The 13,695-nt window shown below is 18.0% G+C and overlaps 1 protein-coding gene across 1 annotated transcript in view; it reads left to right on the top strand.

Annotated features, from left to right (window-relative positions):
• Window positions 1–13,695, top strand: part of LOC128966165 (uncharacterized) — a 36,591-nt gene that overhangs the window by 324 nt on the left and 22,572 nt on the right. The window lies entirely within an intron of this gene.

The raw sequence follows: 13,695 nt of genomic DNA, 5'->3' as shown, positions 1-13,695 counted from the left end.
ACTAGTGATTATTATTATTATTATGTTTGAAATTATTACAGTATTATAATTTTAATTATTTTTATCACTTTTATTATTATTATTATTAAAATAACAGTGTGATAATATATAGGCTTAATATTAATATATTTAAAAAAAACTATATTTTATATGATGAAAAAATTATGTATGTATATATAGTGCTCATTAAAATATATATAAAAAATAATTAATTATTTTATTAAATCATTGTAATGAATCATTATATATATTTTAATAATAATAATAATAATTGCATGCAATAATAAATGCATATTTTTTATGAGCAAATTTTAATTAAACTGTATATTTAAAAAAAATGGTATATATATTAAATGTAGTAAAATTTATTTTAGTTTTATTATATTTAAAAAAAAAATAATTATAATTGGATTGATTATATAGGAGTAAAACAATACATATTTAAAAATATTTATATATTTGATTTGCTAAAAAAGTTTTAAATGTTGTTTTATTATTATTATTATTATGTTGCGAAAAAAAACTATGAAAAAAAACAATTTAATTAACTAAATCAGTGTCACCTAAAACAACAACAAAAATATTATAATATATATATATATATATATATATATAAAGATAGTAAAGGTTACGACACAATGATTTAAAAGTGTTGTTAGATTTTTTGTTATTATTGTTGTTTAGTATATATTTTATTATTATATATAAATTTAGTTATAATTTTATATATAATTTTTAATTAAATGCTGACATTAATTAAGATTTATTTTCTCCGATCGTCTCTCTCTCTCTCTCTCTCTCTCTCTCTCTCTCTCTATCACTCACTCACTCACTCTCGAGAGGATATTTAAGCTTTAATTATAAGATAAAGATAATTAAGTAATTGATTAAAATCAGTAAATCTTTATGTATTTTTTTTGTTATATATATATATAATTATTTAATATACTGTATAGACATCCAAATATATATATATAATGAAACTTATATTTTAATTTTTAATGAATGTATGAATAAATTAATGCTATTTTTATTATTATAAAATTTGATTCAATTTACTGTTACTGCTATTTAAATATATATTTATATACAGTATATACAGTATATAAATAGTACAGTATATACTGTATATAATACAATATTAGTTATATTACAAACTATATATATATATATATTTTTAAAATATATATTTAAATATATATATATATATATTTGTTGTTGATTATTGTGTGCTAATTGTTTATTGTTTTGTTTGATATTAATATAATTACTGCTAAATACTACTGTAATTTTATAAAAATATATTGATCACTAAATATATATATATAGTATATATGTTTAGTTTTTTTAGTTTTATTTTATTTTTTGTTTGTTTGTCTGTATGTCTGCATTGACTATAACTTAATTTAAAGTCAATGCACTTCTATGTAATAATAATAATAAAATTTATTTAATATAAATTGATTTAATACAAAACAAAACACAATAATAATCATAATAATAATAATGAAATGAGATATACTATACAATACATATATATATAAAGCTATGCATATGTAATAGTATTACATACCTGTGCGCTCTATACAGACTATATTAGACTATTTAATATGTTTAACATTTGATTTCCTATTCACGTATTCATCAATTAGTATGTAACGACACACACATACATACACACACATACATACACACACACACACACATACATACACACACACACACACATACATACATACATACATACATACATACATACATACATACATACATACATACATACATACATACATACATACATACATACATACATACATACATACATACATACATACATACATACATACATACATACATACATACATACATACATACATACATACATACATACATACATACATACATACATACATACATACATACATACATACATACATACATACATACATACATACATACATACATACATACATACATACATACATACATACATACATACATACATAACCATAACGTTATAAAGAGGACACACCTATTATATTATAATAATATTCAATCACAAAATCAATTTCAACAATTTTCAAATCATTATCATTTAATTATAATTTTTTTTTGAATATATATATAAATTTATACTTAAAAAAAGGAAATTATATTTTTTATTTCATAAATAGATTCAATATATAAACTATTAATATATATATAGAATATTCTGTAAATTATTATGAAATTGAATAAAACTATTAATAAATTAAATAATAATAATAAATAAAAAATATTATTTTTATTTTATTTTAGTTGTTTCTATAGATATTGAATAAATAAAAAATGGTTTTAAATTTTTTCTATTATATCTATAAAAAAATTAGAATAATATTAATAATATTGAAATAACTTTGTGGTCTATATGTATATAAATATTTTATTACTTTTAAAAAAATAAATAAATAAATTTCTATTGGATTTGACTGTTATAGTGTTGTATATCCAATATATATATATATATATAACCAAATACTATAACAATGTTATTATATACACACTATATATATATATATATATATATATATGTTTTTATTATTACTTTATTTTATTTTTTTAGTTTCAAAATAAATTGTCTCAAATATATTGTCAGTCACTTTGGGCTCATATGTGAAACACTAAACTATTTGAATGAATGAATGTTTTTTATAATATATATATATATATTTATATATATAAGAAATACAACACAATCTCAATATTACAGTACATGTATTGTTGTGTATATATAAACAAAAATATATGGTATATCCCTATATATATAACTAAAATTTTGTATACAATATATATATATATATATATTATGTAAAATAAATTTTAAGGTTTTTTTGTGTGTGTGTGAGTGTTATTCGCATAAAAATAGTATTATTTATATAATGTTATTACATATACTATATATATATATATATATATATTGTATAGACTGTAGTAACGTATTTCTCAAGTAATTCACTGTATTATTGAAATAAATTTATTTTTTTTGTGCAAACTTTAGCAAAATATAAACATTTAAATGGCGAACCATTTATATATATATATATTGTATATAATATTCACAAACACACACACATAAATATATTATATTATATAATATTTAATATTTGGTTTTTAAAAAAAATATTAAATATATATATATATACTGTATATATATATACTGTATATATATATACTGTATATATATATACTAAGTATATACTGTATATACTCATCAATTATTTAGTGAAAAATACTTTTTTGCTTTTATTGCTATTTAATCGATAAATATATTGTATTATATATATATATAACAACTACTACTATATTATTTAATATTTAATAAATAAATTATTTTAAAAAATTATTACATAATTTATATATTAGTATTATATATATATATTAGTATAATATTAGTATAATATTAGTATAATATTAGTATAAATTATAAATTTTGTATTTTTATAATTATAATTATATAAAGTACTGTATTATATCTATAATATAATAATAGTTGTATAATATGTGTCTTTATTTATTTATATTTTAAAATATTTGTTATATATATATAAATATTCAATTTAATTATCATATTGTGTGTATTTTTTAAAAGTTACTAATATATTATAATTAAATTATTATACAATAAATTTGCATTAATTATAAAAATATTGATATATTTCAAACAAATTGTTTGTTTTGAATTTTAAAAAAAAACATTAATTATTGACTATTCTAACAATTGATTAGAAATATGTATAATATATTAATAATAAACACACAAAAATAATAAATTAGTAATTACTTGTTAAATAAATTAATAAATTAATTAAAAAATTATTACATTAGTGTAACATATATTACATGAATTTTTATTTGTTGTTTTGATTTAGTATATAATTTTGATTAAAAAAAATAAATTATTAAATATGTTAACAACTTATTAGTAAAAATCATATAAATTAAAGTTTAATTATCAACGAAAAAAAAACTTAATATATTTATGCAAATTTCGTTTACTTTAGTAAATTATTTTCACATAAATGTGTTATTTTTTCCTAATTTTAATATATATATATATATATATATATATATTAGTAAATATAAAAACTTAATATACAAAATAAATATATTCTGCATTTATATTAAAAATTTTTGACACATTTTTGACAGAAAATTAGTGTAAAAACTAATCAAAAAAAAAAGTATATATTATTAACACGTATATGAAAATTATATATCAGTTATATAACTATATATATATATTAAAACTATAATAATATTACTAACTTAAATATTTTTTTTATTTATTTAAAAATATATATTATATTTAAATATATGATTATAATATACATATATATATATAAATATTTTAAGGATAATAATAATTTTAAACTATAAATTTATTTTTTTTATTTTTTTGTAAGAAAATAATTTGATAAGAAAACACTAGTTATTTAGTTTTATATACAAAATCTTTATATAATTTATTTAGTTTTTTTTTATAAAAACAAAAAAATAAAATTGAAATAATAAAATACAGTTTTTCCATCACTGTGTCTAAAAAATAAAAACAATTTATATATTAATCTTAAATATAAATCAATAAATATTATTATATTTTTAAAAAAAAAACAATAATAACAACAACAAACATAAATTTCAAAGTGATATATAAATTATATATTATTTTTTTTTGAGTAAAATTAACGTAAAACACATATTTTTTTCCTTAATTTTCTAATCAATATTATTGACGATATTTTTTACTATTATTTTTTTGTTGTTGAATAATATTAATTTGTTTATCGATTTTCAATTATTTTGTTTTTAATTTTAGTTATTACTTAAAATTATTTAATATTTTTTGTGAAATGTTTTAATGAGCCATGATAAATAAATAATTTATTTTTAAATTTAAAATTTAAAATTATATTATACTTATATACGATATATACGATATATAATGTATATCTTATTTGCCATTATATATATACATACATAAAATAAAAGATTATATACAGTATATAAGTACCATATTTGCTATTTAATTGTATAAAATATATACATGTTTTTTATTTATTTATTTTTAAAAAAACGTTTTCAAATGGTCTATAAAATAGATAAGACTGTCTAATACTACTGTATTATAATATAAAACAATGAAAAACTAAAACACAAAATAATGTAATTTTTTATTTACTTATAATATAATACATTATTATTATTATTATTAGTTTTCTAGTGTCATATAAAATGTAAAAATTAAATTATTATAAATACATTTTTTTGGTTAAATCTAAGAAACATTTTTATTCAATTTCCAGTTATTTATTATTAAATATAATATTATATATCAATTAATTTTTAACAAAAAAAAATCCATTTATAAGTTAAATATTTATATATAAAAAAATTTATATATCATATTAATTCAATAGCACTTTTTGGTTATCAATTTTTTTTATTGTTGCTTTAATATATATAACATTTAATATATATATATATATATATCATTGACTGAGTGATAATATGCATAAAAGTGATACTCAGTATTATTATTATTATTATTATATATGATATAAACTGTATGTATATATATATAAAGAGAAAATTACTTAAAATGTAAATATCAAAACATTTAAATAGTTTACATATTATTATTATTATCGTCATCATAGATATAAAGTATTTTTTTTGTAAAATGTGAAATATATTCAAATATATTATATTTATAAAGATATATATATATATATTGTATATATATATATATAAATTTGAATATTAAGTCAATAAACATAAGACACGGTAAGGACGTGGATATCTGGCAATAGTTTGTTTCAATCAAATAAATTGAAAATCAATTTTATAAATATATATATATATAGGATATAGTATATATCTACAGTATAAATATACAGTATATATAGTATATATATATACAGTATAAATATACAGTATATATATAGTATATATATATACAGTATATATATACAGTATATATATATACTATATATATACTGTATATTTATACTGTATATATATAGATAAATTTACAGTAAAGTATGCAAAATAATATCCGTAATTGTATTGATAAAAATAAATCACAATTTTTTTTCATTATAACGATAATAATAATATTATAAAAACAATATATGATTTTTTTTCAAAAACATTTTGTTTAGAAATATATTTAAATTAAAAACAATTTAATTTATGCTATTTTATAAAATAGTTTAATAATAATAATAATGAAAAAAAAATCTAAATTATTATTGTCTTAAAGTTTTATTAATTTATATACTTTTTTTAAATAAATAAAAAAAATCAATCCATTGTTTTTTATATGTGTTTAAAACCTATTGTGTTTAATCTATCGTTTATTATAATAATAATAATAATGCAGACAATATAATACAGTATATATTGTGTTTATAAATGTTATGTATTATATAATGTTAATACTGTATATAATATAGTAAATGTTAATTAGATAATAATGCAATATATGGACAATATATATATATATATATATATATTTATAACATTTAAATAATTTTCTCATTATATGTATGAACACACACACACACACACATACACACAATTATACACACATACGCATACATATATACACACACACATACATACATATATATATACATATACACACATACACATATACACACATACACACACACATACACACACACACACACACACACACACACACTGTGTTTATGATAACATTGATGAAGCCTTTACTACAAATTTAATGGATATTTTTGTTTTATTATATTAAACATCTATAGTGTCATTCAATTTATTCATTCATTAGATATATAGTCAAAAAAAATTGTCTCATCATTAGAGGTCTATCATCAGTATTATGCTTATAATAATAATAATAATAATAATATTCAATATATTACATAATAAAGTACAGTATATACACATTTATATATATATATATATATTAAATATTTATAATGAGTGTTTCACGAAAAAAAATAATATTTTTCCAACAAAATATATATCAAATAAAATTTATATAATATTTTAATAAAATAAATATTTTTTATTGTATAAAATATTATATACATTAATAATATACTCTACGCTAAAATGCTAAACATTTTAAAATATTTAAAAAATACATTATATGTATATAACTAGTTATAAATAAATAAATATATATATAGTATATAATTTAATTAAAAAATAGATAATTTTAAATGAAATTTTTTTTAATTATTATTTTTTGTCGGATAAAAAACAAATAAAATAAATCATTAGTTTAATAGCCAACCAATGTGTTTGAGAGACAATTGTATTAATTGGCAATTGATTTAATTGTTATTTTATTTCAGGGTCTATAAATGTTGACAATGATTATATAAATTTATAACATATATATATATATATATATATATATATATATCTGGGATAATGTTTGTCAATATGTCTATAAAAATAATATAATCATATAATTGGGAAAAAAATCATTGAAAGAGAGAGAAAGTTAAAACTAATTAAACTTTTTTTGTTAAAACTATTTTCTCTTTAAAAAAATTGTTTATTTTGCTGTTATATATATATATACAGTGTATTTATATATATATATATTAAAATCAGTAAATATTTATTTAGTATTATATTTAAAGCAATTGAAAAAAGTTGATGTAAGTATATATATATATAATTAACTTTATATATATATATATATATATATATGGATATGTATATGATATAATAGTATACATGTTATATAACATTATTTACAATTGACTTTTTTTTGTGTGTTTAAATAATTTATTTTTTTAGTTGAAATTTAAAACTCTCTAAATATTATTTATTATATATTTATAATCCTTTTTTTTCTCAGAAAATAAGTTAACAAAAAAATTATTTTCTATTATTAACTAATACTTTAAAAAAAACTATATATCAATATATATAAACATATAACAGATTAAATACATATTATCTATATATATATAATATATAGTAGTTATAAATTGTTGTTGTGATGAGCTATAGTGTCTTAATGGCATTTATTTTATTTATTTATTTTTTGTATATAAATATATTTTAGATGATATTTATTGCACAGAAAACTCACTTATTTTTAAGTGAAACCAATATATATACACACAGTATATACATGTATAGTAAATACTGTATATATATATATATATATATTAAAAAAATCTTTCATATATTAAATAACATTATATATATATATATATTGAATGCATTATTTATAATCAAACTGTTGTTATATACCCAACAAAAACAACCAAAACTAAGCAAATGACTGACTCTTTATTTTATGGTTAAAAAAATCTCTTTATTATTAAATATATTTTATTATTATTTTGTTTCTTAAGTAATCTACAAAAAAAAAACAGTTTTTCCATTAAAAGCATAACTCATGAGTTAAAATAGAGAGAGAGAGAGAGAGAGAGAGAGAGAGAGAGAGAGAGAGAGAGAGAGAGAGAGAAAGAGAGAGAGAGAGAGAGAGAGAGAAAGAGAGAGAGAAAGAGAGAGAGAGAAAGAGAGAGAGAAAGAGAGAGAGAGAGAAAGAGAGAGAGAGAGAGAGTATTAAGTATAACAAGTGAATGCCATTTAGGAAATTATAACAATTTTTGTTAGTATCGCACAAATTCATTGTTAACTTAATTATTGGCCAAACTCTTAGCCCAAACCAAAAACTTTTATACTTATACTATAATATACAGTATATACTATATATATATATATATACTAAATATATATATATATATATATATATATATATTATAAACATAGCATCACTATTACTATTATCTCTCTACCCTTTCCCCACTGTATATAAATATTATACACTACAGTATTGTATTGTATGGTATGGTATGGTATATATAACCAACTGATCATTTTGTTGCTTAGAAATACTTAGTGATTGAATAGATAGAGAGCACAGGGAGGAGGAGGATATGTATGGGTGGACAGTCAGTCAGTCAGTTAGATAGATAGACAGACAAATAGATAGATAGATAGTTAGTTAGGATAAATGGCTCATCTATTATACAATATATATATATATATTTATATATATATAATTTATATAAATAATATACTAGTTTTAAATTAATTATATTAAAAATAGATTTAATTAATTTACAACAAATAAAACAAAACAAAAATTTATTTCTAGAAAATTATTTTTATTGTTGTTGTTATGGCCATAGATTTACAATTGTTTTACAACAAAAACTTTATTTATATTATTATTAGTTTTTTTTAAATAAAAATTTATTTTTCTATTTTATATTATAATATACTTAAACATATATATATATACAGTAAATAACATTTACTCTCTCTCTCTCTCTCTCTCTCTCTCTCTCTCTAAAAAAACATGCCATAAATTTTGAGCTAATTTTTTGTTTGTTTGTTTGTTTGTTTGCTATTTAATAGATAAAACAAAATGTCATTTATATTATACACAATATATTTATATGTGTGTATATACTATATATAATATAATCTATATATATATATATATTAAATAAATTGAATTTTATGCTCATTTAATATTAATTTAATCCTTTTAATGAAATATAATATATAACAACAACAAAAAATTACTGAATATTTATAACGTTTAATAATTTTTTCCTGTTTTTTATCTCTACTAAATAAAAACGTTATTTAATTTATTTATGTATATATATTATTTATAAAAACTCAATATTTTATATATTATTATTATATATATATATTGAAAGCCTAAAGCAATATATATATATATATATATGTTTTTAAAAAAATAAATCATTTATTTTTATGTGTAATAATAAATATTTTTTTTAGTTGTAATTTAATGATTGCTTGATATATATATACTGGATATATACTGTATGTTTGTTTGTTTTTTTTTTGAAACTTAAATCATAATTTTAAATCAATACCCAGTAGTAGTAGTAGATTATAAATATTTATTTTTTCTAAACATTAAATAATAGCTAAAAAATCTAGTTTTTTATTAAATTTTAAGATTTTTAAGTACAAGATTTTTTTTTCTATATGTAGTTATGAGTAAAATTGATTTTTAATAATTTTTTTATAAATATATTATATATATATAATCAGCAAAAAAATATGAAAAATAAAAACCAATTTATACTAAAACTAATGGCATTTTTAGGAAAAAATTATAAAAAAATTTTTTTATTGGTTTCTATGCAAAATTTTTAATAGCGTTTTAATTAAAAATAAAAATCTTCAAAATTTATATCCCTATATAATATGATTTTTTTTTTTAAAAAACACACAAAATATTTTTATTTTTGAACATTATTTTTAATTAATAATTATATTTGAATAGTTAGTATACTGTATGATGACCTAAATATCTGAATATCTATTATATATATATATTGGTGCCGTGTATAGAAAGTGAGCTAAATCAAATAACAAAAAGTAACTTTATTTTTGTGTGACCCCATGTAATGTTTAAAAAGTGATTTTGATATTAAAGAATTGTAATATAACTTAAAATAAAATAGTTAGACGGCTTGAACTCGCATGACATCCAATTAAAATATGAGATAGAATATGAATATCATTGCAAAACTAATCTATTGAAACCCGCAATAAATTTTAGTTATACTTATCTTGAAGCCGTCACTAAGAGAGCATATCAGCGTTAGTTAAAGAAATTAAAAACAAAAGGTGTTAATGTGGAAGATAAAGAAAGTCCGTGACTGACATCAAAGGTTTAAATGAAATTAATATATAAATTATAAGTGATAAATTTGATGTTTTAATTTAAATTAATTCGAGATATATTGGTCATTGATTTTATTAACCATTAAAACAGATTTGACCTCATTTTACTAAAAATATCTGTCATTTATTTAACTACTATATAATCTTGCTCTTACACAATAGGCTAATTAAGTGCAAATATGCCAGAACTTTTTTTATTAGTAAATTCGAATGGATTTATAAGATTGATTAAAACGGTTTATGAATTATCATATTGATCAAATATTGCTTTATCAAAATGTTATTTGTTTCGATGAATACAACACTCCTTTAACATCGAAAAAATCAAAATTCCAGATGATGTCTAAATGGTAGTCGATATGCTTTTTGATTAAAAACCACAGGAAGTTGTTTATCAAATGTATTAAAAATTTTCATGACAAATGAGGAGATGTTATAGTATTATAGAGTGAAAATAAAATTAATCTAACTTAATTAACTTTTTTATAAAATTAGTTAAAAAAAATTTTATATCAAGGGTCACTTTCATTGCACAATACCAATATATATATTAAATATATTATATAAATGTATTGTAAATCATAATAAAAAACAAAAAACAACTGCACTTATTGAACATAAAGTTTTTATATTTACACACAAAACAAAACAAAATAAAATAATAAAATATTTATTAAAATTAAGTAAAACTAGTGATGACAACCCTATCAATAAGTTTATGATTCAACATAAATATTATTATTATTATAATAAAATTTTTGTTTATATTATATCGTATAATATAAAATATCTAAAGACAACTAAATCATGCGTTTTTATTATTTTTAATAAAATTTATATTATTTATTATTATTATTATTCACCTATTATTTTAGTTTGAAATCTAATTTTGCATATATATATATATATATATATATATATATATATATATATATATATATAACCAAAACCAAAAAGCAATTATATATATTTTTTTGACTGTTTATATCTATATATACTGTATGTATATAAAGAATATTCTGTATATAAATATCTATTTCTCTAACGAAATATTTGTTATAAAACTCTCTCAACAACAAAAAAATTATTGTATTTATTGCCTAAGCCTTATGTCTTTTATATAAACAATTATTATTATTATTATTATTATTGCTATTTTTGTATTATTATTATTATTATTATTATTCTCAATATAATATGAGAGAGATTTAGAGGCGATATATATATATATATACAGTATATTTCAAATGTCTTCAAATATTGAGAGAGAAATCCTAACCGTAAGGTTTGGTACCGTAATTCCGGTTCAATCGACACATTGTTTCCTATATCTGATACCAAAAACAACAAAAAAATGAATTGCTTTCCGATGCCATCATTTGACTTACTATTACTCTCTCTCTCTCTCTCTCTCTCTCTCTCTCTCTCTCTCTGACTGTCAGTGTTTTAGCCGATGGCTATGGACTTAACGTCTAAATACTTTATATATATATATATATATATATATATATAGTATAGTACTGTAAATACAAGAGACTAACTATGAAACGATACATTAGTTTGTGATGCGATATACAGTACTGATAGTAAAAACAGAGAGAGAGAGAGAGAGAGAGAGAGAGAGAGAGAGAGAGAGAGAGAGAGAGAGAGAGAGAGAAATATTTGAAATCAAACAAAAATAAAGAAACAGACAGTCTGTGTGTATGTGTTATATATATTTATAATATATATATAAAGAGAGAGAGAGAGAGAGAGAGAGAGAGAGAGAGAGAGAGAGAGAGAGAGATAAAAGTGTTTTTTTTGCGTCCAAAATATATAATGTGTTTGTTTGTGTCATTCAATACATTTGAACAATGTTTTCATGTCTCGTATAACATAATTTTACAAACGAAACAAAAAATTTTCAAAACACATATATATCAGATTTTTTGGCACTTTTTTCAGGATTTATATATATATATACTGTATATATATATATATTTCCCATTGTTTAGCACCAGTAGTTGTAGTAGTAGTAGTAGTACTAGTAGTAGTTTTTTCACTAGTTTTCATTTAATGTAAAACATAATATCCATTAAAAACACTAAAAGAAATTTATTACCGATCAATGGTTTAGCAAAAAAAAAAAATAAAGAGAGAGAGAGAGAGAGAGAGAGAGAGTAATGTTTTGTATGTGTGTGTGTGTGTGTAATGAGTGAGTGAGTATATTAGTGGGTGAAAGTGGCACAAAATGAGTGAAAGATAGATAAATAGATATATATATAGATAGAAAGATAAGTATATATATATATATATAGAGAGAGAGAGAGAGAGAGAGAGAGAGAGAGAGAGAGAGAGAGAGAGAGAGAGATAGCCTACTGATGATAGAAAGTGCTAAATGACTTTCAATCGGTTCAATGTTTTATTTTATGGTATACTTATAGATAGATATATATATCAATAGATATATATTTTTAAGGTTATGCTGTCCACTGTCCACTGGGTTTAGTTGTAGAGATATATAAAAATATAAAATAAAAAAAAATCAAATAAAATAAAGATTTTTTTTCTGACATTTTAATCGATAATATATTATTTTGTCATACGATATATATATATATATATATACAGTATTTTTATTTTATATATAAATATAAATTTAATATAATGACCACTCAATTGCATTGTTATTATTATTTTATTTGTGTTTTGTTTGATAGAAAATATAAAATAAAATTTAAAGCTTATTGTCTCTCTAATAGATAATAGGTTTTATAAATATATAGATTTTATTTGAAATTATTATTTATATATTTTATTTTGTTTGATAGAAATAAAGTTTGTATTTGTGTGAAAACCAATTAAATTTGAAATAATTATTTTATATGTTTTTATAATTATATATTTTTTAAAAATGTTTGCTTAAAC

This window comes from Oppia nitens, unplaced genomic scaffold (genome assembly GCF_028296485.1).
Source record: "Oppia nitens isolate AA-2021 unplaced genomic scaffold, nextdenovo-longstitch-racon4-pilon3 scaffold19_pilon_pilon_pilon, whole genome shotgun sequence".
NCBI classification, from domain to species: Eukaryota; Metazoa; Arthropoda; class Arachnida; order Sarcoptiformes; family Oppiidae; genus Oppia; species Oppia nitens.
The sequence above is the reverse complement of the archived record's forward strand: the minus strand, read 5'-3'. Positions and strand labels throughout refer to the sequence as shown.